The 25838-nt window shown below is 42.1% G+C and overlaps 1 long non-coding RNA gene across 1 annotated transcript in view; it reads left to right on the forward strand.

The window, feature by feature from the left end:
* Window positions 1-25838, forward strand: part of LOC112545058 (uncharacterized) — a 100976-nt gene that overhangs the window by 11108 nt on the left and 64030 nt on the right. Inside the window, exon 2 of the long non-coding RNA XR_003088462.2 lies at window positions 1385-1503. This is a non-coding gene — a long non-coding RNA (uncharacterized LOC112545058). The remainder of the gene's footprint in view (window positions 1-1384; window positions 1504-25838) is intronic.

Genomic DNA, 25838 nt, shown 5'->3' on the forward strand with positions numbered 1-25838 from the left:
ACAGATATCAAAGGCCTATTGCAAACAATGGAGATCTTAATGGTTCTCAAAGAAAGGTAGCAAGTATAAAAATGTTAGACATTCTAAATAGAGTGTCTGCTACCATGTGCTCCTGTGATACAGCATTAGCAAACTTTCAGACAGATTAGTTCAAGAGATTGTGGCTAGCTCCAATAGGTCTACTGTGGATAAGGAATTTTAATTAATAACAACAGTAGAAATAAAAGTTTTCAAATGTGGAGGCAACTCCCACTGAAGTACATGAAACTTGCTGATGCATAGCACCTCTGCAAATTAGATCTTTATTCTCTGGAAACCTCCATTTATTCATTTCTAAAATAAATGTAAAAACCTTTTCAACACCCCACATGGCCACTAGGAAGCTCATAAACAATCTAGGCATCCTTGGAGGAAAGCTGTTTGGGTAAATAAAATTTCAATATAATATCTGAAGGAACTTCTTATGCTCTTGGTCAAATTGACCTTAGCCTGTATGCACCAATTTGAAGACATTAACCTCTTGTGTTGCTACAGTCAATATAAGTAGTCTGGATCTCAAATGACCTTCAAAGTAGAAACATTAGCAATAGGTTCAGGCCTGTGCTACTTCATACAAAGTCATGAATTTTCTTTTGGGATATGCGTATAAATATATATATATATATATATATGAGAGAGTCTTTCTCCAGGATATCTGAGCAGCATATTGGTGGCTCTTTCTTGGATGCAACCACAGTACGTAACTGCAGCTATACAGGGTGCTTAGAAGACTTCAAAGTCTCCTGAGGCTTTTAAGTTTATCAAACACTCCTCATTGAAATCTGCTTGATGTGCTTTGTTGAATGTCATTGTCAGTAGTACTGTTGCTGCTTTGAAATGGTGATTTATTTTTCATTTGGTTACTTTTCCAGAGTGATATGACTAACATAGCTGATTTGTGATTAGAGAGAAAACATTGCCATAATAACTAAGGGCCCTAGTGTGACTGAGAAGGGTAAAATAAGCTCTCCCTGCCTCTTAAATGACTGGCAGGAAGGCCAGAAACAACTGCATTCCCTACCCCTTGCAGAATGCAGGAATTGCTCCCTCCAGCCATCTCAAAAGGTGTAGGAAGGATTCATGGCCCTGACTTCACAATGGATCATGGAGCAGGGCTGGTGCACATGGGAGAGTAGAATTGTCTTTCCTAAGAAGCTGCCATAGTCTCCCTAGCACACTGATTGGGAGTTTAGGGCAGAGTTGTGTCTCCCTGACAGTTGTGTGACCCTATCTCACTACAGAAGTGTGCCTAAATGGCATAACTGAATGTTAAAGAAAGCTTCCAAAGAAGCAATTTTCCTCCTTAGTAATTTCCCCATTACCTTCCCATTTGCTTCACCTTCAGGATGGTATCAAGATGAATGTCTTTTTGGATAACAGCCTGGATGTGGGTTCCTGTTGATTCAGCCAATGCCACTTTGACCTCATCTACACCGGGAAACTTGACATGTCTTTATAAGTTTGGTAAGAATCAATCCTATGAAGTGTTTAGATCAGTAGTGGACAACCTGTGGCCTATAGGCTGCACATGAGCCATTGGGGTTTGATGTGTGGCCCGCGAGACATTTTGTTTACCAATGCCCATGTGCAGGGTTACGAGAGTCTACTGAGAAGGGTAAAATAAGCTCTCCCTGCCTCTTAAATGACCTGTAGGAAGACCTTACGTCCATATACTAATGTGCAGAATGCAGGAATTGCTCCCTCCAGCCATCTCAAAAGGTGTAGGAAGGATTCTAGGTATGCATGAGCATTAAGCAAAACTATCCTAGCACAGGAGACCATTTTCATTACAACAATCTTGCAGCCCACTGAGATAAAGGAGGATCACTCATGTGGCCCTCTCACAAGATTAGGTTGCTCATTGCTGGTTTAGATAGTACTGTTTTGCCAGGCAGCACTCATTAATGTGGACAGGGCAAACAGGGTAATTTGACTGCTGATGCTTTACAAGGAATGCCTTTCTTCTAAAAAAAAAAATTGCTGTATTTATTGGGTAGGCCCAAGCTACAACATTTTTTTCTGGATTCAGATTGACAGGTGGGCTGTTTTGGAAGGGTTTGTATCGGTTAAGCAATGAAATTGAGATCCAGCTCTGGCACCAAACTTCTCCAAAGCTCTGATCTGATGTTTTGGTTTGGGCCTATCTTTATGGTTGATAGTTTTATAATATAACAACAGCAAAGAGCATCCACAAAAATGTCAAATCTGGCCAAATAAATATGACGTGGGTACTACTATACTTGTCGCTTCCCTCTAGTTGTTTATTGTGAAATTTCAAAGATATCTGCAATCCAAGGAACTATAACCACTCTGCACTGTTTGAAATATTGGACGGGTAGCCATGTTAGTCTGAATCTGCAAGAACAATGAGAAGTCTTGTGACACCTTATAGTCTAACAGATTTATTGGAGCATAAGCTTTCGTGGGCAAAGACCCAGTTTGTGGGACATGCATCTGATGAAGTGGGTCTTTGCCCATGAAACCTTATGCTCCAATGAATCTGTTAGTCTATAAGGTGACACAGGACTTCTCATTGTTTGAAATATGTGACCTTATGTATGCTATGCACATTTATCATACTAGTCACTGTGCCATCCCTCTATTGTGCCTGACATCTACCTTACGTCCATGTACTAATGTGCTTCCAATGGTGCACAGATTTGCTACTATCACCACATGGATTAGAACTTCTTAAAGCAAGGCCAGCCACAATGTAGTCCTCCAACCTACCAGTCTCCATGGATCTTATCCCTGTCTTGTAAACACAAAAATAAGGAGACATTTGATAAAATTAGAAGGTGGAAAATTCAATACTGATAAAAGGAAGTACTAGTCATGCAACAAATCATTAGGAAATCATTGTCAAAGGATGCCATTGAGGTTAAAAATAATAGCAGTATTCAAAAAGGGATTGGACGTTTATATGGCTAACAAGAATAGCTAGACTTATAAAAATGCTAACAAAATTGTGGAAGCAAAATACAGCCTCACTCTTCAGAGTGAGCCAGTCCCTCATTATTAGGAATTAAATTGAGACTTTAATGGGGATAGATTATGCTCACCTACTCATTGGGAGATTTGTTCCACTTTTCTTCGATGCATCTTGCATTGGCCACTATCAAGGGATCATGGATCTGGTCTTGTCTGGCAATTCCTATGCTCCTAGAGTCAGTATAGATAGATATCCCTGGAATAATTGCCCAATTGGTGCAAACAGTCTTTCCACAGGGCACAGACTGCGCATTCTAAGCAGATGATTGCTAGGTGTGTTGGCCAGAGGAGTTTAAGCTGGCCAGAAGACAGGTGTCTGATACACTGTAGAGCTCTCTGGAATGCTATTGTCACAGTAAACATAAAAATCTTTTATTTCTGCCTCTCCATGGATTTGATCAGTGGCAGGTTTCTGGAAGAAACCATTTTACTAACAAACATACCGCTATCTTATTTGAGGATGATGTAGGTTCTGGTTAACCTCTGAAGACAAAGAACAAATCCTAGGGACTCCTTAACTTAATCCTACCCAATAATGTACTATGGTGGCAGATTGGGCCATTGCCAGGTGGGGCAAGCAGTGACCTGAGAAGATGAAGGGTAGCATTTCCATTTTAAGACAAACTAGCAGGGAATAGCCTTGGCATTGAGTTAGTGCTGGGAGTGCTAGGCAGGAATCATGGGAGTTTGACTTTCTCTCCCACAATGACCTTGGTTCCTACAAAACCTTTCCAAATCACCTAAAAGCCAACGAGTTGTGCTGGGAACTGTCTGAAGGGTACCCAATGGCCAGTGTAATGGCACACAAAGGCTATGTCTACACTGCAAGGTTTTTGTGCAAAAACCCCTGGAGCATCCACACCTCAAATGTGCTTTTTGCTCAAGTAAATCAACAGTAAAACAGTAGAAGAGAGGGCTTTTTCCAGTATAGGTAAACCTCCTTTTACAAGGCATAACTCCTTTTTGTGCTACAGCTATTGCGCAAAATGGCAAGTGTGGACACTCCAGAGGGAAAAAGCACAAGGTACTCTGATGGCCATTCTATGAGCTTTCTTGCGCAAGAGCATCCACGCAGTGTGGTGTGGACGTGCTCTCGTGCAGAAGTTTTTGTGCAAAAACTCTTGCACAAAAGGCTTCTTGAGCAAGAAGCGTGTAGTGTAGATGTAGCCAAAGTGCAGTGCTAGTGTATCCCATGCACCTACTGGGTGTGGTTCACTGACCGGCGTAGTGGCACCTAGATCACTTACAGAGAGAGGGTATGTCTACGCTACCACCCTAGTTCGAACTAGGGTGGTAATGTAGGCAACCGGAGTTGCAAATGAAGCCCGGGATTTGAGTTTCACGAGGAGTAACAGTAGTTCGGAATAAGAAGCCTAGTCCGAACTACCTAGTCCGTACCACGTGTAGCCGCGTGGCACGGAGTCCACACTAGCGGACATTTAAAAATGGCGGCGCCCGGCTTTATGCAAATGAAGCCCGGGAAATTCAAATCCCGGGCTTCATTTGCAACTCCGGTTGCCTACATTACCACCCTAGTTCGAACTAGGGTGGTAGTGTAGACATACCCAGAGAGACTGTGTTTGCTCTAGAGTCTTAACTGAGAGGCATCTGGTTTTATAGCTGAAGTTATAGATGCTTATGCACTAAGCTCCATAAGTCCCAGGTTCAGTTCTACCTGTCAGTGTTACACTAGCAGTTTAATTTGGGCAAGTGAACTGGACCCAAAACATTATTAGAATGGACACTGGTATATACTAACACTGGTGCTGACCCACTAGTTCAGCTACCTAAGGCTCAGCCCTTTAGTATACACAAGGCCTAAATTGTAGCGAAAGTAGGTCTCTTCATTCTTCCCAAACCTTTCAACATCAAAGGTGCTAAGTATTTGTGTCTCCCCCTCTCCCCTCCCCATAAAGCTGCTTGTCATTAACTGTAGCAGCCTTCTGCAGAGGTATTGTTACTTGTAAATAAAATGTGGTTGCTAAGAAACATGATGATTAACATGCTGACAATACAACCTTCTTTGATAGTTTGGGCATCAATTGTCTGCTTCTGTAATCAGCAAGAAAATAATTTTTAGAGAGGTTTGTCAGACCATAGAAAAGTAGGTTTCTAGAATTAAATTAGAATCTAGTGTTTTCATATGCAGAAAAGGTCTCAAAGCAATAACTTTATCAGGTTTTAGGTACTTGATCATTTTTGTTTTTGTTTCTGTTAATTTTTCAGCTCACAAAATAAGATTAGTGTTAATATATCTAAACAAAGGCAACTGGAAACTTTGGCTCCCTTAATTATCATTTTATGTGTAATTTTATGTAGTAAATTTTCTTCTGGCTGGTCTAACTCCATTTTAAATTTCCTTTGCCCAAATTTTTCTTGTCAGAGAATTTGCAGAGATCCTCTTCCTTTGCACATGCAATACCACCACTCCTCCAACCAGCCTCTGTGCTATCTTAAACAAGGGTGAGGGGTTTGAGTCTCCTTTCCATTGCAGAGACAAGAACCAAAACACTTACCATGATCACATGACAATATTTCCATTTTAATGCTGTGCCTGGGCTGGTAAGAAAGCTTGGACTTGGGAGAAACTACATAATCAAGTCAGAAACTAACATCATCTCTTGTAACTGGATTTGTAATTGCACTTGCATATGCTGTGACAGATGGGCGCTGATAGTTCTGTTCTGAAAAAGAATTACTAAAAATGGTGCTGTCCTATCCAATTACTATGCCCCTGTATGTATCCAGAATCATATCTCCTTACTTGAGTGATTAAAATACATTCTTCATTGCTTTTTAGCCCTCAAGAGTCAAGCCAATTAAAACAGTGGAACCTGTTCTTTTTGACTATAGCATTGTATTTCATCTATGTGGCTAATCAGTCCTATGGGGCAAACCCATTATGGGCAATGGGACTGTGCAGTGTTAATCTGGAGAAGGCAGGGATTCAAAAGGTTTAGTGAGAGTTTAATGTGGATCTGTGGAGCTTTTATTACAGGTGGTAATAGGGGGTAAAAAATGTCTTTTAGAACCTTTGTTGAATTTCCAGCACCAGCCGTGAAGGAAAGTAAACAAATAAATAAAGCAAACACCTACTCACCAGATATTCTTATTTACAAATTTAATCAATGAAGCTGCAGAGCACAGAATCCCACAGTGCCATGTCCACAGGTTTCAATTTTCATCAGTAAGAAAGGGAGTGAATTATGCCAGAAGGCAGGAAGAAGGTAAGATTTAAGGCAGGATTTGAGGGGAGAAAAAGCACTTGGCAAATGGAGGAGGGTAGCTGGTAGGAAGGCTGGGAAAGAAACAATAACATGTAAACATGAGTGTATAAAGGTAACTGAGGCCCCTAATTCATTAGGCATTTCAGCCCACGCCTAATGGTCCAGTTCCCAGTAGGGATCATTCCACTGATTTTAATGAGAGCTACTCGAGGCCTATCAGCCTTGAGCTCACGAAGAGAGACATTTTCACAGCTCAGGCTCCTGCCCAGTCCTGAATGTCTACACAGCAATTTTTTAGCCTGGCATCCTGAGCTACATGAGCGTGAGGCAGATGACCCAGGCCAGCCATAGGTGTTTAATTGCAGATTTAACATGTCTGTAGGGAGCAGGCAGGTGAGAAGAGCATTTGGCTGGCTGAGCATGACTTGTACTTGGTGGAGATGTACAGAGGTAACTGAAAGCCATAAATTAGTATGAGGTCACCTTGCTGATCAGGGTCAATAATAGACATACCTATGCCTGGCCAGCAAGGGATGCAGTGAATCTTTGTCATGTATTTGATTTGTCTACAAATAATGGCAATTTGCTGCTATTTGTATTCAATCAAACAAACAAGCAGAAGTTGCTGTTGCCAGCACTTATGCAGCATTAATTGGATCCCAGTGTTCTGGCCAACCCCAAAGTATGCCAGAATGCCACTCACTGGATGTTAGCACTGATAGTTATTTCTCTTCTAAAACTTGCTTCGATTTTTCCCCATGCAGTTTTGTTGTGAGAAATTATTTTCAGTTTCAAAAAAGTCTTTACCTTGGTGACAAACAAAGCAATGACACACAGGGGAAATATTTTCTTTACATCACTGCAAAGAGGAGTTTAGCTTGTTTTTCTCTAGCAGTGATCCTATGGTATTCACATCTCCGATGGCATGTAATTTGAACCCAATACATTCATAATTACTTTCCAGTTTTTGAGTATTTTTAATTGGCTAGAAGGTTTTATTTTTCTTAAATCAGAAAGGTGAAGCCATAATGCTCCCAAATCCAGTAACTAATCCCATGAAACATGCTCTTGCAGTCAAATTAACAGAGGCTTGGCAATGTGCAGCATAAACAGAATATTATGTTTCCCCAGTGAAGGGATTTGCTTTCTATGAATAATGATCTACCTAATATCAAATGATTATCTGCTAAATAATGAAATGAAAGACTAAGGAATGTCTTAAACTGTTGCTTCTCTGGCTGGAAATTGAGAGTCACATTTCAGTTCTTAGCTCCCATATATTCTTGCTCACTTATACCAGTGTAGCCCATGGAAGAGTTACATTAGAACAAACAAGAAGCAGAATTTTGGATGTAGCTCTCTGAATGCAGAAAGAACTGAATGCTAAGTCACACCCTGTACAAAGCCACGGAAGTCAACAGCTATATAATAGGGCTATGTCTCCACTGCAGGCTTCTTGCACAAGAACTTTTTGCGGAAGAGTTCCTGCGAAAAAGTTCTTGCACAAAAGCGTGTCCATACTGCCATGTGCTTTTGTGCAAGAGTGTCCGTGGTTGTGTGGATGCGCTCTTGCACAAGAAAGCTCTGATGGCCATTTTAGCCACATGGGTTTCTTGCGCAAGAAACCCCTGTTCCCGTCCACACTAGCCTTTTTGTGCAAGAGCTCTTGTGCAAAAAGGCTTATTCCTCTTGGGGAGAGGAATAACTAGCACAAAAAGCCCTCTCTTCTGACAATCTACTGTAAACTTTCTTACGCAACAATGGGCTTGTAGTGTGGACGTTCCACAAGTTTTTTTGCAAGAACAGTTGTTCTTGCGCAAGAAGCCTGCAGTGTAAACATAGCCTAAATATCAGTTGAGGCCCTGTAACAGATGTGGGCTAGATCAGTGTTTCTCAACCGGTGGTATGAGTACCCATAGGGGTACTTGAGAGAAGTCCGGTGGGTACGTCAACACAACTGAAATTTGGAGAAAACTGAATTTTTGTTCCAAGTTTTACAGTGCTTTATTATTTTTGTACTTTTTACACCCTAAAAATTCCATCACCTGCCAGGCTATGATTAAACAAATGTGTTGAAGGGGTAGAAAATTTTTGTGTGTGTCTGAAAACTGTAGGTACTTTATATATATTTAAAAGGGCTACTTTATTTAAAAAAAGGTTGAGGAACACTGGGCTAGATTATACTCTGACTTTAGATGTGTGACCAGAGGGGATGGTGGTTAAAATGGGACTCCCTGCCATCCCCAGCTCTGTCATGGCTATTGTAAAGGCCAGGCACTCTGGCTCGGTGTCAGTGGCCCTACAGATAAGCAGCGGTGTTAAAGAGCAGACTTACCCTCATGAGCCCTGATTGATTAGTGGATGGACAGACACAGGAGTTAGTAGGCTAAAGGGTTAGTAGGAAATCTCCCCCACTTCTTGTTGCCAACCCTTCTCTCAAGGGAAAACCCAGCCCTTCTCTCAAGACTCCAGACTGGGAGCTCAGCATACAAGTGAGCAAAGGGAATTGGTTGCAGGACACCTGATTGGCCCTGAGCCTCAGCACAGGAATCCTGATCAGTAGAGTGAGTGGAGGGTTGGGTATCAGCTGAGGCAGCAGAAACCAGGATTAACCATGCCCAGCATCTCCCACATCCATTGAGGCCAACAGACTCTCTGGGCCCCTGGGCAATGGGTGAGTGTGTCAGGGGAGGCAGTTCTGCATTCCTGGAAGGGGTGGGGCTGTGGGGAAAGAGGTATGACTGCAGCTAACTTTCCTCAGCACTGCCCGGACTGTACCAGACCTACCACAGGCAGCCCTTATTGCGGCCCAGGGCACACCGTATGGAGCTCTGGCAGTAATTTAAAGGACCAGGGCTCCAGCGGCAGCAGTGTTCTCCCAGGCAAGTGGCTTATGATTTCTATCTAGTCTGTTAACAAATCTGGGGTGCCCAAAGCACAGGGGCAAGGAGAAGGATCTTTACAACTGCTCTTCACTTGCCCATGGAGTCAGTTCAGCACAGCAAGGTAGCAATCCATAATACATTAAGCACTGCCAGATAGAAATCTCAGGAAGGCAAACTTCCTGATAGTGGTGCATCTCTGTGCAAACCCTTATTATGGGCTGTGCCTAAATGGCACAATCTCCTGTCATAGTTTCAAGGTAGCTGCATCTGTATCCCACATCCATGGTGAGCTCCAGGAGTTTCCAATGTGGTCTCAAGTCTTCAGCCATTGCCAGCTCCCTTCTGACTGATACTTTTAAGGCTGCACTGCTCCTTGTCAGTCAGCCTAACGGACAATGCCTGCGCTTTTCTGTCTCTCCAAAGGCCAGGCGCATCATAAGTCCGCAGTTGCAATTTGTCACACAGCTCTTTCTAAGCAAGACACTTTGTTGTTAAGGTAAAACAAACATTGCAAGTTCCTCTACACACGTTAAAAGCTTAAATCTGAGCTCACCTATCAGCCTTTGAGGTCCTAGCAGGTTGAAATGTTTCCAGCCCTTGTAGAAGGTCGGAAGCCTTTGGACAGAAGGCCCTGTCCATTTGCTAGATCAGAAAGGAAGCTCTGAGTTAGTTTGAGCCCTTGGTCTGCTGGTCTCTGTAAAATCCAGACTGAACCAATGGATGGGTGCCTCTCTAGTGGGTAGTGTCCCTTTAGAAGTGTTTAGGATGTAAGTGATTCACCTTACATACCCCTCCCTATTCTTAGTTCCTGGCAGAGCTATGGCCCCCTGCCTTGCCCCAAACTTGTTTACAATCTCTGACCCACATAAACTTCATACACTACATATGTAAAGGCATTGCATGCAGCTGCAGTGTCTGTCACATTACTCATCTGAATGAGTGAAAATACTATCATGGAACTCTGACGAAAAAGTGTTCTCAAGCGATTGTGTGAGTGGCCATGCTGTCGAGCATGTCATTTCAGTAAGCTGCTCCCCACCATGGTGGTTGTGATGGATTTCCCCACTCTAGGGGTGGGGGCTGGAACTGGGGTACTACTGAGCTCTGACTAATCAGTTTGGGCTCCCTTTTGTAACCATCACCAGGGAGATTTAAAATTGGGACCTCTGGAGCGTAGTGTAGGGGCCTCTGTAGCTTGAGTTATGAAGCCTGCTGGCTCTTAGCTTAGGCTTTAGAGCACCCTTGTTCTTAACTCTCACTGTAAGCGATCTAAGTGCCACTCCATGGGACAGTGAACTGCACTAGGTGTGTGGGTTACACTTTCACACTGAGTTACTGTAACAAGTTGCAGTGACCTACTTCTGGTCCTGCCCTTCCATCAGCTTTCACACAGTGGCAGCTGACCACCTACTGCATGAACCAAGAATAGAGAGGCTACAGCAAAAACAATCACCAGCTTCCTAGCCCAGGACCTGTACAGTCCTGCTCTGGTCAAAACCCAACAAGTGTGAATTTATTATCCAGCCCCAGCCCCTCAAGTTGCAGTGGGAGAGGTTGGATATTAGGAAAAGCTATTTCACTAAGAGAGTGGTGAAATACTAGAATGGGTTACTTAGGAAAGTGGTGGTATCTCCATCCATAGAGGTTATTAAGACCAGTCTTGACAAAGCCCTGGCTGGAATGATTTAGTTGGGGTTGGTCCTGCTTTTAGCAGGGGGTTGAACTAGATGACCTCCTGAGTTCTTTTCTAGTCCTAATCTTCTAGGATGCAGTGGGCTCCCCAGGTTTTCATACATAGGCTAAAATTCCCTTTAGGCTGGGTCCAGCACTTCCTTCAGCTGAGTGTTTTGTTCCTTAGGTATTTTTAGGAGTCTTCTTGAGTGGGGCGTGAAACCTGCCGATGATGTCACTCTCTGCCTTATGCGGCTTTAGCATAGCGTGGGAACCCTCTGTTTCAAAACTTGGTTTCCAGACCAGTTTGTGGGAAAATACTGACAACTCAAGATGGAGCCCTGGTCACATGTTCTTGCATAACTTGCTGAGTTGCAGCGTCCATTACTTGTAGGCTGAATGGAACATTTACAGGAAGTTTAACCTCTTCCTAGGTGCTGTCTAGCTTCTTTATTGTTGTACCTGAAAGGCTAAATGTGGGTTTCACCCAGAATAAGCACATTTGAAATGCATATACACAGAGAATATTTATATCTTTAGGTCCAAAAATGATATATGCTTACAAGTAGAATAATCAGATTCAGAAAATCAAAGCTTTTCCAATGACACTTCAGGTGACCCATCCTGTACACGGTGGCTGTGTCTAGACTGGCAAGTTTTTCCGCAAAATCATCTGCTTTTGCGGAAAAACTTGCCAGCTGTCTACACTGGCTGCTTGAATCTCATGTAAGGTCATCAGTGTTCTTGTGGAAATACTGTACTGCTCCCATTCGGGCAAAAGCCCTCTTGTGCATATCATTTGCGCAAGAGGGCCAGTGTAGACAGCACAGTACTGTTTTGCGCAAAAAAGTCCCGATGGCTAAAATGGCGATCGGGGCTTTTTTGCGCAAAAGTGCGTCTAGATTGGCACGGACGCTTTTCCGCAAAAAGTGTTTTTGCGGAAAAGCATCCGTGCCAATCTAGATGCTCTTTTCCGAAAATGCTTTTAACGGAAAACTTTTCCGTTAAAAGCATTTCCGGAAAATCATGCCAGTGTAGATGTAGCCAATGTGTAATAATTATGGCATAATCAGAGCATTGTGAAGAACTTGGGGTGTAGTGTCATGGACATGTTGAAAACTAACATAGTGTGGTATAGATGATTTTCTGTACTGTAGGGATAAGAGCTTGACTCCTTTGGAGAATAAGCCTGTCTTATCTCCCTATTTATCACTTCCTTGTCAAGGTCCTTGTCAAGGCTGCATTACAGGTTCTGGTCACTGCCTGTTTAACAAGAGTCCTCCCTCTACTGTTCCCTTGAGTCCCTCCTCAGACATTCACACTAGTTAGGGAATTAGACTCATAGCCTACTGATGTGGCATTGGACTCCTCTACCCCACATTCAGCTGAGACTGCAAAATAATCTAGCTCAGGATGATAGTTGGGAAGTTTGGGGTTCAGTCTTGTGGCTTTGCTTTGCACTCCAGATTTCCTTGAACTTGAAAGCCCTATTATTACTTGTCCTGTGGAGGTCAATGCCATGCACTAGTTTGCATAGCTTATTACCTAATGTCACTTGTGTTCCCCTATGCAGAACCATCTCTTTTTTGCTGTGAGTTTGCCTGCAGTGTGATTGGCACAGTGTTGTAAATAATTAGGGAAAGTAATGATGTAAATCCCACTGGTAATCTCATCCTATTTAGGATACAACTAGAATCTGAACTTCAATAACACCTTTGACATAATCAAACATCCCAGAGCCCTTTACAAAGCCATAAATTACTCACCTGTAAAGTAATGACTGCAGGGAATTAGAGAAACCATCGAGTCCATTGATCGGTGCTGGGACTAAACGAAGGTGAGGAAATGCTGCAGAAATCTTTTTCTTGCTTTGGAAATTTCCACTGCACCTTTAATTTCTGTTCAGTGTGTGTCTTCCCAGAAGACCTGGCACAAGATATGGAAGATAATATTGATGCGTGCTCTGACACACAGACACTTTCTCCCACACTCACCTGTCAGCAGATGCAGTATTATAGAGATCCTTCCCTAGAGGACATGAAATAAGGACTTCCTAGGGCGGAGGCAAAAGTGCTGTTCAATTGGTAGCACAAATATGGATGGTAGTCACACCCTGAAATTTACATGCAGCTTTCTAATGAAAACTTGCTGTAATTACTTCTATCACCTTAGATACTGTTATCACTCACAAATTCCACATCTCCCACTTCCTTGAGTCTTTCATACTCTCAGTGGCCATATCTGTGTCTTGGAGCATATAAGCACATTATCAAGATAGCAGCTTTTCTCTTCATTCTTAATTATTCATTTATGATGGGATCCAGTTCTGCCATTGAGTAGTAAGTCCACTAAAATCGGTGGGACTAGTTGTGTAGTAAGGGACTGGCTGATGTAGGAAAGAATAGTGAAAGCAAGATCTCTAGTATTTTTAAAATGCTTCTGGAAAAAAAATGGTGATTAACTTCTGTACGTAATTAGATGTATAACTTTGATTAGAAAATCTTTTTTATCACATTATAATGTATTGGGGAGTTTTACCTGTAAGATCACTACAAGATCAGGCCCACACTCAATAAAGACTGATGCATGTTTCTCAGCACCACTCAGAGTTTTCTTGTATTCGTAATACTTCAGCATTACAACTCATTGTAGTTCTGTACTGATTCCCACTGATGCCAGTTTGAAGCCACTGGGACCACCCTGAATCTGCTACTCACTGGAGGTAAGGTTGACAGATGCTGTCCTTAAGATAACAAATGTTTTGACACTGTGGGAGTCAGGTACAATAGAGAACATTCTGTTTTGATCTCCAAGGTATAACTGCAATTTTGTAACTAGCAACCTAGTTTAAAAAAAATCTTTTCTGTTCCTAATTGGTTGACTTGGGTATTGAATATGAACATGGATCAAAGGCAGTGGGACTTCTCAGATGAGTAAGGTGAGCACAATTTGGTCTCAAAGGCTTAATTTCAAAAACTGCTAGAATCACTGTTCCTGTCCTTAGGGTATGATTAGTAAATGATGATGAATTCTGGTAAATTCAGCAGGTAGCCTTGTTTGGTTGGGGTTTCCATGGTACCAGGCACAAATGAAATTATCCAAGGTCTGCTCATGCGGTTTCTATATCCATCAATGAATTAATCTTTTAAGGTGTGAGCCAAAGACTAGTAAGGCCAATGGCGGAACTCCCATTAACTTCAGTGGGCACTGAATCATGTTCTAGCAGGCCAGTTTGTGCCCGGCCTTTATGCATAAAGGATGGGCAGGAAAAGGGATGTCAGGAGCTCACCTTCTATTCCCAGAAGGGAACACAGTGACTAAAAATAGGAGGCGGTATGTCTGTCACATATGGTAGGGAGTAAACTATACTCCAGTGAGGTCCCGCAGGTGCTCTGCTTCTCTGAGGCAGAATGCCTCCCACTGATGCAGTCCAGCAACATCTTAGGACTGCACCTTGCCCAAAGAACACAAATGAGCTCTTGGTAAAATGTATTTCTTGTGCTGTTTCACTTCCAGACTCTCCCTTAGTGTATTTCCTATACTATAAGAGGCATATTACATATATGGTTAGCAACAGCTGTTGCAACTCTACTGAATTCCGTGCAGCTTTGCTGGCTCTTGCCAGCCATTAATTTATCCCACTACCTTCAAATGCTCAGGTTAAGCTGCTTTACAATTTATTCAGAGAGACAAGCTGTGGGTCAGGTAATATTTTTTATTGAACCAATTTCTTTTGGTGAGAGAGACAAGCTTGTCTCTGTATTTCACCAACAGAAATTAATCCAATAAAATATATTGCCTCCCTCACCTTGTCTCTCCAATATCCTGGAACTGACATAGCTACAACAACACTGCATATTGCGATTTCGTTGATTATCAGTGTCAGGATTCTACTATATCATTTATAACAAGTTAAAAGCTTGAGTTTGGGGGTAGGAGTGAGAATTTAATTCAGAGGAAAGGAGCTAGATGGAGAGAACCCTGCAAACTAAAGTCCATTTTTTATTGGCAGAAGAGGTGCAAGAAGAGCAGGGTCTGTGCCAACTTCCCCATGCTACCCCCTAAGCTGTTATGAAGATGCTATTCTGCTAATGAAAGGCACTCCAGATTCCCTGCCTATTCAGTGTTTGGCCTTTTCTCTGATGCTGCTGAAAACTAGCACAAACAAAGGTTTTTTTCTGACATGGATTCCTGTCCATTTCAGGACTTGGACCCTCAAGCTCATTTCCTGGAGGCTGCCAAAAATAAACAGCTTAATAGATCTTGTACCTAAGGATCACAAAAAGAATTAGCCAAGGAAATCCCTGGCCCACTGTCATTAACATTTAATGAATCTTGGAATGGTGGGGAAATTGCTGAAGAATGGAAGAGTGCTAAATGTTATTCCAGTATTCAAAGATGACAAGGCAGATGACCCCAGTAATTATAGGCCAATTAGTTTGACATAGATTCCAGGCAAAGTAACTGGAACACTGAGATGGGTTTCAATCAATAACAAATTACAGGTCTGGAATATAACTAATGCCAACCAACAAGGTTTTGTAGAAAATAGTTCTTTCAAACCTTTTCTGATGAGATTCCAAGTTTGATTGATAAAGGTGGCTGCATAGATGTAGTATTCTTGGACTTTTGTAAAATCATTTGAGTTAGTACGACACAACATTCTGATTAAAAAAGTCTAGCACTGCACAATGTCACTACAGCACACTTTACGTGGATTTCAAACAAGCTAACTAACAGAACTCACAAAGCAGTTGACAATGAGGAATCCTTTCTAGTGGGGCTTCATAGGGATTGTTTCGAGGCCCAGTCCTATTCAGTATGTTTATCAATGATCTGGAAGTGAACAGAAAATCACTGCTGATGAAATCTGCCAAAGATTGGCATCGTGGTAAATAACAATGAGGACAGAGAATTATACAGAGTGATCTAGACTCATTGATAGACTGGGCCCATTCCAATAATGTGTTTTATCACAGTCAAATTCAAGGTTATACATCTCGGAACCAGGTATGCAGGTGACACTCAAAGAATGATGGACAGTATCCTGGAAAGCAGTAACGTTTAGGGGCCATAATGGACAAGCAACTGCACATGAGCTCCTCGGGCAATACTGTGGCAAAAAGTGTTAATGCAACCCTTGGATGTGGAAGTAAAGGAGCAGTGAGTAGAAGCAGGAGGTGACTTTACCTCTGTAACAGCAGAGCAGTGCTGGGATAGTGCCTTTAGTTATAGCGTCCACACTTCAAAAGGGATGTTGGAAAACAAGAGAGAGGCAGAGAAGTGCCACGAAAAGGACTTGAAGTCAGAAGAAAACACCTTACAGTGGGAGATATAAGGTATGTCTATTCTGCATCCTGGAATGAGCCTCCCAGCCCAGCTAGACAGATTTGTGCTAGAAGGACTTAACTATAAATAGCTTAGTGCATGAGGCAGCACCAGCAGCTGCGGCTTGGGCTTAGCCATGCAGGCTCACACCCACCCTACCACCTGCATCTGAGTTAAGGTAGCTAGACTGAGTGTCCCCTGGAGCCACAATGTCCACACAGCTAGTTTTAGTGTGGTAGCATAAGTCCAGCTAGTACAAATTTGTCTACCTGGGCTGGGAAGGTTCACTCACCAACAGAATAGCCATATCCTTAAAGAGCTCAGTCTGTTTAACTTATCAATTTGAGGGCAGTGTATAAATACCTTTACATAGAGAAAATACTAAAGGGATTTTGATCTAGTGGGAATAGGCTTAAAAGAACTGCTGGCTGGAAGTGGAAGCCAAACCAACTTAAATTAGTAACAAGATGTGTGGTTTTTTTAAAGTGGGAGTCATTCACCATTGGAACAAGGTATCAGAGGTGGTGATGGATTCTCCGTCTCTTTAGCATCATCTAGTAATAACTGGGTGTCTATCATTGAGGTGGTTGGTGGCAGCAGAGACCTGGTTGAGCCATGGAGAAGTGCAAACCCACTTGAAATTAGTGGGTAAATTCTTGGCATGGTGCAGCTGCCATTATGTTTGTGACCATGGCTACACATCTATTTATTCTTGTGCTAGCTTAATGAAACTAGCATGGGTATTTGTACGCTAGCAAGAGAATCACAGCTTTAGTTCCTAGTGTAGATACATGTCTATAAAACCTTTCAGGCAATACTGACCTAAACTGGATTTGAATCAATGATCTCGAAGTGAAAGATTGGATATCCTATTAATGCTCCTCTGAGCCGTTCAGTCTCTATTAAAGTCAATTTCTAATAGTATGAACTAATCATCATTCTTGGTCATTTTTTTCAGTGGACACATAAATGAGTTAAATGCTCATAAGGAACAAAATGCAATTATGCAAGGTTTTCTTTCCTCCGTCCATGATAATTAGGCCAGATAAAACCTTTGCTACAGTATTTTCAGTATTTGTAGGGATAATGTATCCAAGAGATAAGAAGAGACAATATTTCACATAATTTGAACATGAAATATTTTCCATACTGTAACTATGGTGAGGAGATTGGTTATCAGGATGTCTAAGCAACCATCTATTAGGAAGCATTTATAATAAAATCACATATGAAAGTAGCACAATGCAAACCATAGTTATGGGGCCAGAGTCTCTAAAACAATGCCACAACTCTCAGTGGAAAGCTGTTAGTACATTCTGGGACCAAGTCCTGGCTATATATACCCTGAACTGCACAACAAGCAGCGACTAAGTCTTTATAAAACTTTTCTGGATATTTTTTTATATGAGGGCACAAGGAGAAAATGGGAAAGGAGTGTCAAAAATTATGATTCCCCTTTCATAGTTTTGGCATCTGTGATAAATCTTGTTCTATAGTTAGAGGATCTCCTTTATTGTAAGGATAAAAAACCATCAAGAAAACGTGGAGTCCAGCTGCTGATGGAGCTTAATAAAACTTAACCCAGACTATATTTTCTTTCCCCTTCGAATCTACTTAACTCCCCTGGATTGCTCTGGTATCTTTTAATTTAGTTTTACTAGTGAGAGGTTGTATTTTAGCTTGGCAGTTTAACTCTTGCTTAAAATGATGGAAGTTTCTTTCTGATATTCATTTCTAAATCAATGAGGCTAATTCAGCGGGTTGTTCAAAAAAATACGAGGGGAGTCAGTCTGCTAGTTTCATACATTGACCACTAAGTGCCAGCTTTACCTTGTCACTCATAAATCCTGAACTGGAAACATCAAATTGAATAATTGATTTTTCTTTTTAAAGATGAACTTTCTCCTCACTGAAATCAGTGATTATTCTGTTAATGAAACAAGTGAGACTAAATGTAAAGAAATAATGGATTGGGGGAGATAAGAGATTAAAAATAAAATGGGTAAAACAATTCAGAATGAAGCAGTGAATTCAATATAAAAAACTCCACTAAGGGCTTGTGTACACAAACAATTCATCTGCGACAAGCTGGGGTGTGAATTGACCATGCAATAGTCTGCTGCAGACTAGCTGTGCACGAGGACCCTGCTTTTGTGTGCTAGCCAGTCATTAGAGCACTTTGACCTAGTTCCATGTCAAACTCGACTAGAAAAAAAATGCTCTAGCAAACTGTTAATGCATGTAGACAGGGTGCACATGGATAGTTAATCCATGGCAGAAGAGTGTGGGGGTCACACTGAAGTTTACCGCAAACTAAACATACGTACAGACAAGCCCTTGGACTAACTTTGGTTTTACTGATACTTTACAGGTTGTGACATCTTGGCCTCTGACTTAAGTTCCTAACTTAAGGGTAGACAAACACTGGAATAAATTGCCCAGGGAGGTTGTGGAATCTCCATCTGGGGAGATATTTAAGAGTAGGTTAGATAAATGTCTATCAGGGATGGTCTAGACAGTATTTGGTCCTGCCATGAGAGCAGGGGACTGGACTCGATGACCTCTCGAGGTCCCTTCCAGTCCTAGTATTCTATGATTCTATGACAGTACATAAGGGAGAGCTGCACCCACCATTTCAACATGTAGACATCAACCACAAAAGGCAATAAAATACCTGTTTTTTTCCCTCCTTCTCTTTTGCCCTACTAGAGCTTAATGCAAAAGGAACATCTTTTATTTTTATTAACGCCACTCATCTGAAGAAGTGGGCTGTGCCCGTGAAAGCTCATGATACCATCTTCATGTTTTGTTAGTCTATAAAGTGCTACCAGAGCACTTGGTTTTTTTTCTTTAATAGACTAACTTGGCTACCCCCTCGAAGCATCTTTTATTCTGTTTATCAAATCCTGTTACAATGTAACCTTGTGCGGTTGAGCTGAAAATCCTACCACTTTTTGTTCACCATCTTTATTTACTTCTTCAAGAACTCCAGATTATGGGATGAGCCATATTGAACATAATATCTTCATGGTATGAAAGGATGATTAACAAAGTCTCTGTATTGCGATGTCTCATAATGGCCCATTTTGTGTTGATAGCCTTCTTAATGAGCTGGAGATGATCTCTTCTGACTGATTCCTAATTTCAGTGCAAACTTTTTTTTTATACAATTATAAAGCACAAACTTTATTACCTTATGGAATGTGATAAAGATATTTAGGTAAAATTAATGCATGTAGCAACCTACAAGTGTTTCTTAATGGCTAAACACTATACCCATTGTTATAAGTGCAATACCAATCTTAGCCATACTAACATACAAGTGAAAAAGACTTGTTTCCAGCAATGAATTTGTTGGTGCTTTGATGAGGCCTAAAACTGTTGTGAGAGCTGGCATCTGGTTTACGAACATCACAAAGTGGTCAAATGTGATCATAGTGGAGGTCATAGAAATACATTCAGGAAGAGAGAAGAGTTTTCAGAAGTAATGACAAGATGCTCAGTATACCAAAAACAAAACTCATTTCTAGCTACACCCAAAGTCTGAATTTTTACCTTTTTCAGTATGTTGAATGCCCTGCCTATTTAATAAACTTACAGTGCAATGCAGAAGTAGAGGTAGGCTGAAAGGCTTTGGAAAAAAAAATCAGGCATCTGTGAAAAACCAGTGAACTCTATCACATTACAAGGGAGAAAATAATGCAATTACATAGGATAAGGCTATAGAGAAACTAAATAATTTCCTTGATTCAGTCTTTTCCATAGAGGCTGGTGGCGAGAAACAAATACGGTAATTAAATTTTCAGGTGAAGATGAAGCAATGTGAGAGGTCAAGGTGTTAAGTGAGGAGGTGCTGGAGGGAATGGGCAATTTAAAAGGTACGAGTCAGCAGGGCTGGATGACAGATATGCATGAGTTCTTAAAGAGTACAAGGATGCAGTGGTTGAGTTGCTAAGAAAATAACCTCATGAAAACAATATACTATACCAAAGGAGTTTACATTGCACCTGTGTTTAAAAGATGCTAAATGTGATCCTCAGACAGTAGACCAGTGATCAAAACAACAACAAAAGATTATCTTACAGAATGTAGATTGATGTGACATGATAGACACAAACAAGCTTGATCACAATTTTGTTTAAATCCCACACCTATTATATTTACATATATTCCTTGAGAATCTGAACAGAATGAAGGATAAGAAAATGAGTTAATAAAATTAATTTGGATTTTCAAAAAGACTTTGATTATATCCCTCCTATGAGTCTGTTAGTAGCCAGAGGTCAGAGGAAAATTGCTAATATGGATCAAAAATTGGCACAGTGATAAGAAACAGAAGGAATAAGTAACAATTTTTCAGTATGGCCGATGTTTAAAAGGGATGTGCCCCAAGAATCCATAGGATGATCAGTGTAGGTTAAAGTATTATTTATTAATGATCTAGAGACGGAATGAACTATGCATTGGCAACACTTAAAAATTACAGACTTATTTCAGTTTGAAAAGCCCTAAGAATGCTGTGAGGTATTCCAGGGACACTTCATAAAGCTCAACCTAACATACATTAGAAGGAATTATTAGACATCTCTGAGTTCAAAATTAACTAATCTCCCACCCCGCACCCACCCAAAATATAAATAAATAAATGCAGCTCAGTGATTGTCTCTGTGGAATGTAACATACTAATCACAATAATTTACAAAGTGTTACCATATTTAAAGAATGTGATAGAAAATAATAGAGAAGATATTATGATTACATTTCATCCACCAGTGTATGCCCTCACCTTAAATATTATGTTCTGCTCTGGTCACATAATAAAAAAAATGTAGCAGAAACAGAATAGGTTCAGAGACCAGTAACAACATGAAAAGAGGTGTGCAAAGACTTCTATATGTGGAAAAATTAAAAAGATGAAGACTGTTTTGTTTAGAGAGGAGATGAACCAGAAAGGTTATGTCAGAAGCATTTAAAATAGTGAACAATATAGAGAAAATAAACTGGGTCCTACTATTGGTCCCTTTGCATAATACAAGAATCAAAGGACATTCAATGAAATTGAAAAGTACAAATTTAAAATGGATAGGACACATTTTTTACATAACTAATAATTAGCTTATGGAAATCACTGCTACAAGATGTCATTGAGGCCAAAAGTTCAATGAAACAGAAAAAAAATAGATAGTTAATATGGAAAATGTAAACAGTCAGTTGCATTAGAGTGAAAAAAAAAAAAGACTGGTTTTGTAAGGCCTCTTGCTTCAGGGCATAGAGTAAGACAACCACTGCTTGGTTAGGAAGACATTCCCCCTGTGAAATTATTCCATAATTGTCTACTACAAGGTCTTTTGCACCATCCCCTGAATCGTCTGGTACTGGCCACTGTCTGAGGCATATATTGAATTACATGGACCACTAGTCTGATTTGTTCTGGCAACTGTTATGTTTCTATATCTTGCAAGCCATGCACCTGGGAATGCTGCTTCATATGTCTTGACAACAGTAATAAGTGATGTTATTTGGTCTTATCATGTGGGATGCTCTGTGTTTCTATAGGTATTTTGAGGGAGATCCCCATCCAATTAGTTAATGAAGCCTCCATTTCATGTCTACTGCACAGTTCATTAATAAAGTCTTCATCCTTCTGAAGTTCAGTAACAACACTGAATCCATAAAGTTAATTCTACCAGTTACCTGAAAGCTTGGCTGCTTAGTTTTAGTCTGAAGTGATACTAGTGTCCTGACTTCAGAATAGTCTGAAAAAATGTTGACAACTCTAAAAATTTCTTCCTTGGTGGGAAAAGCTGCAGACCAACAATATTATCTCAATTGATTTTATTTACAACATACACATAGTTCCTAGCAGAGGTGGATGAACAAAGTGGTTTAACAGCAACATTTAGGCTATGTCTACAGTGGCAGTTTGTTGCACCAGAAATATGCAAATGAGGCAAATCGTGGAATATCACAGAGCCTCATTTGAATACCTAATGAGCCACCATTTTTGCAGAAGAGGCTCTTGCCACTTCTTGCGCAAGAAAAACCCTCTTGCGCAATGCTGCTATGCTGATTATTTTCAGGAATAACGGCATTGCGCAAGAGTGATTTGCTTGTGCAAGAAGGGGCAGTGTAGACGCTCCTTCTGGCGCAAGAGCCTCTTCTGCAAAAATGGCAGCTAATTAGGTATGCAAATGAGGCTCGCCGATATTCCACACTTAGCCTCATTTGCATATTTCTTGCTCAACAACCCACCAGTGTAGACATAGCCCCTGGGTATGTCTAGACTACATGCCTCTGTCAGCATGTAGACATATCCTTAGACTACATTTCACTAGGCATAACGAAGCAATCAACAAGGGCTTCTCTTGTCGACCGCGGCACGTCCAGACTACCGTGCCGGGCTGCCAAACAGCTGATCGGCACAACGCGGTGGCCATTTTGATGTAAATGAAGCAGTGATTATTTAAATCGCCGGTTCATTTTCCTATGTCTAGTAAACTCATCTACATGGTTCTGTCGACGGAGCCATGTAGTCTAGACATACCCTTAGTGCTGCCAGTTCAGGACTCTGTGTTGCTCTAGACCTGAAGCAAGCCTCCTAAGCTGCAGTCTCCCCATCTCCTCTTTTCTGTAATTATCTTTCTAGCAGTCAGTGACTCCTGCAATGAGAGAGCAACGTGAGTGAAGATAGGATTTTCATCTTAATCAGTCCACATGTGGCTACCGTGTGTGTGTGTGTACGTGTAATCAGGGCTGGGTTCAGTATAAAGGAGCTTGTTTTCACAACACAGAACTGGCTCAAGGCCTCCTACCCCAGTAATCTGGGAAAATTACACACCACCTTTAAGTTCCTCTGAGAGGCTCTTTGGGAAGCACAAACAAAAAGTTTGGAGTGAAGAAAATAAACTGTTAATGAAAGGAAAAAAATCACTTGATATTAATTAGGAAAAATGCCACAAGAAGGATTCATAAAACTGAGAGCAGGACGCTCACCCCAAAGCGCATGGGGCAGTGCCTTCTACCTCATGATCTTGAGTTCTATGATAAAAAATGCCTTCTCTATGCCCCTCTCTGCTTCCTCACCATACCTCACTTGCAGTAGTTGTCCTTGGTCAGTGAGGACCCAGGGTCCAGAGGTGAATGTGTGGGAAGAAGGCACTTTGCTTGTACTACAATATGAGCACTTGCTTTGGCTGGCTGGCCTCCCCACCAGCCACCATTCCTCTCCACTGGTTGCCCTGATAGCTGCTCATCTCTCTGCTGACCCCTTCCACCCCCGACCTGTTGCCATTCCTTGCCAGCCATTCATCAGTCATCTTCTGCTGCCACCTGCGTCTCTGTATGATTCTATGCTGCCACCTGCATCTCTATACAGGGCATGTCTACACTACAGCATTATTTCAAAGTAACTCACATTATTTCAAAATAACATGGTGAGTGTCAAACATAGCAAGTCCATTATTTCAAAATTATTTCAAAATATCGGGCTTCTTTTTTCAAAATAATAAACCCTCATTTTGTGAAGAATAATGCATATTTGTAAATTGCTATTTTGAAATAGTGGTAGTGTAGGCAGGGTGGTCTGAATGACTGCTTGCGATACAACCAGCTTCATGCCTGCAAGGTGTGAGCTGTAAGACTGGTTCAGCCCTGTAAGATAATTAACTGTTGATATGTAAATACAGCTCATGCTGGGATGGGGAAGGAATCCAGGGTGTGGTTATGTAAATCCAATTCAGCCAGGGATGATGAAGGATTAGTTTTTAGAATGGAATGTGGTGTATTGTAACTAATTTGGCTGTAGTGGGGTCACAAATGCTACCCCTAAATGTAGAAACTGTAAAATATGACACCAGTGCTTGCAAGAGAGACACCATCATTATAAGGGGTCTCAGATAAACAAGCCTCCCCCTTCTAGAGTTGAGTGGACTGAATTGGGGGGAAGGGTCTTGAGCCAGCCTACTTCATGCCTGCCAGGTGTGAGCTGTAAGACTGGTTCAACTTGTCTCGTTTCCCCCCTGTTCTATGGATAGACCTAAAGTAGACTCCATAAGGAGTCTCTTTGTTATTCCAGTGGAAGCTGGAATCTTTTGGCCAGCCTAGGTGGTGGCTAAGAATTGAAACCACTAAGAACTGCAGTCACTGGTTTGGCCTGGAGCCTGACCCATTGTGACCGTCAGGAGGCTGGTAGGAGCAGTGGCAGGCGGCCAGCAGGATGGCTGAAGGGAGCAACTGGCAGGCAGCCAGTAGGAGCAGTGGCAGGCGGCCAGCACAGTGGCTGGCGAGAGCAGATGGCCAGTGGGATGGCTGGCAGGAGCAAGCGGACCACAGGAGCAGCACAGAGGTGGCATGGCCTTAGGCTCAATGAGTGGAGTCATCGGGGTGATGTGTTTGGGTCCTCACTTACTGGACAGAGTTGTAAGTGGGGCATTTGAAGTGGGGTACAGAGAAACTTTGGCTATGTCTACACTGGAGGGTTCTTGCACAAGAACACGTCCACACTACCATGTGCTTTTGCGCAAGAACATTCATGGCAGTGTGGACGTTCTCTTGCGCAAGAAAGCTCTGATGGCCATTTTAGCCCTAGGGCTTTCTTGCACAAGAAACCCCTGCCGCGCATCCACACTGCCTTCTTGCACAAGAGCTTAGCCCTTCTTGCACAAGGGCTTACACTTGTTTGAAAAGAGCATAGCTCTTGCGCAAGAATCCCTCTCTTACCACGCTTTACTGTAAATCTTCTTGCACAAGAGCGGGCAGGCAGTGTGGATGCTCTGTGGAAGAATGGCCATTCTTGCGCAAGAACCTGCCAGGGTAGACATAGCCTTTGGGTAGGTGAATGGGACCCTTACATTGTTGGACCTGTGAGCCTGAGAGACAAAGGACATTACTCAATCCATTTGAGCTGGGACTTATGGGTTGGTTATGAACTCTGGTTGTGGTATTTTCCAAAGCTAATGTCATGCTACTTCTCTCTCTCTCTCTCTCTCATTAAAAGTTTCTTTTCTACACCCAGACTCTGTGCTTGCGAGTGGGGAAGCATAGCCTCTCAGAGGGGCCCAGAGGTGTGTGAATTTCCCTGGCTACTGAGTGGGGGCTCGAGCCGGTTCTGTGTGAGATGGATGAAAAGGGATCCCTAGATATTGAACCTGGCCCTGGCTGCTGCTGGCGCTATCTGGCAGAAGGGTTACAGTAGTATGGATGCTAGTTCCTCCCCAAGGCCATTCTAAGTAAATACTCTCCAGTGCTTTCCCGGGGCTCTAAATCAAGGCAGCGCATCCACAGTTGGGGAGCCTGCCTCGGATGAATTTTGAGGCTTCCCTGTGGTATGGACGTGCTATTTCAAAACGCAAGTTGTACCTCCCTTAACTGGGACTCCCTGGTCCGGCAATATCCATGGTGACCATGGATGTTCCTGGATCACAGAGCCCAGGAATAGGAAGTTGGGCTGTGGGGCAGGAGCAGCAGGGTGGGCACGGAGACTCAGACAGGAGCTAGGGGGTAGGATGCGGGGAGCTCTGGCCCCTGTGTTTAGGCAATAGAGAGGGCCAGCAGTAGCAGAGCTCTATACCTGGCTGTGGAGTTCCAGTCCTGGCAGCAGCCAGGAAGCTCTGTCCCCAGCTGTGGAGCTCCAACCCCAGTGTCAGCCATGGCCAGGCAGGCATCAGTGGTGCCAAGCTGGAGCTCTAGGTCGGGGCAG

This window comes from Pelodiscus sinensis, chromosome 3 (genome assembly GCF_049634645.1).
Source record: "Pelodiscus sinensis isolate JC-2024 chromosome 3, ASM4963464v1, whole genome shotgun sequence".
Classification (NCBI taxonomy): domain Eukaryota; kingdom Metazoa; phylum Chordata; order Testudines; family Trionychidae; genus Pelodiscus; species Pelodiscus sinensis.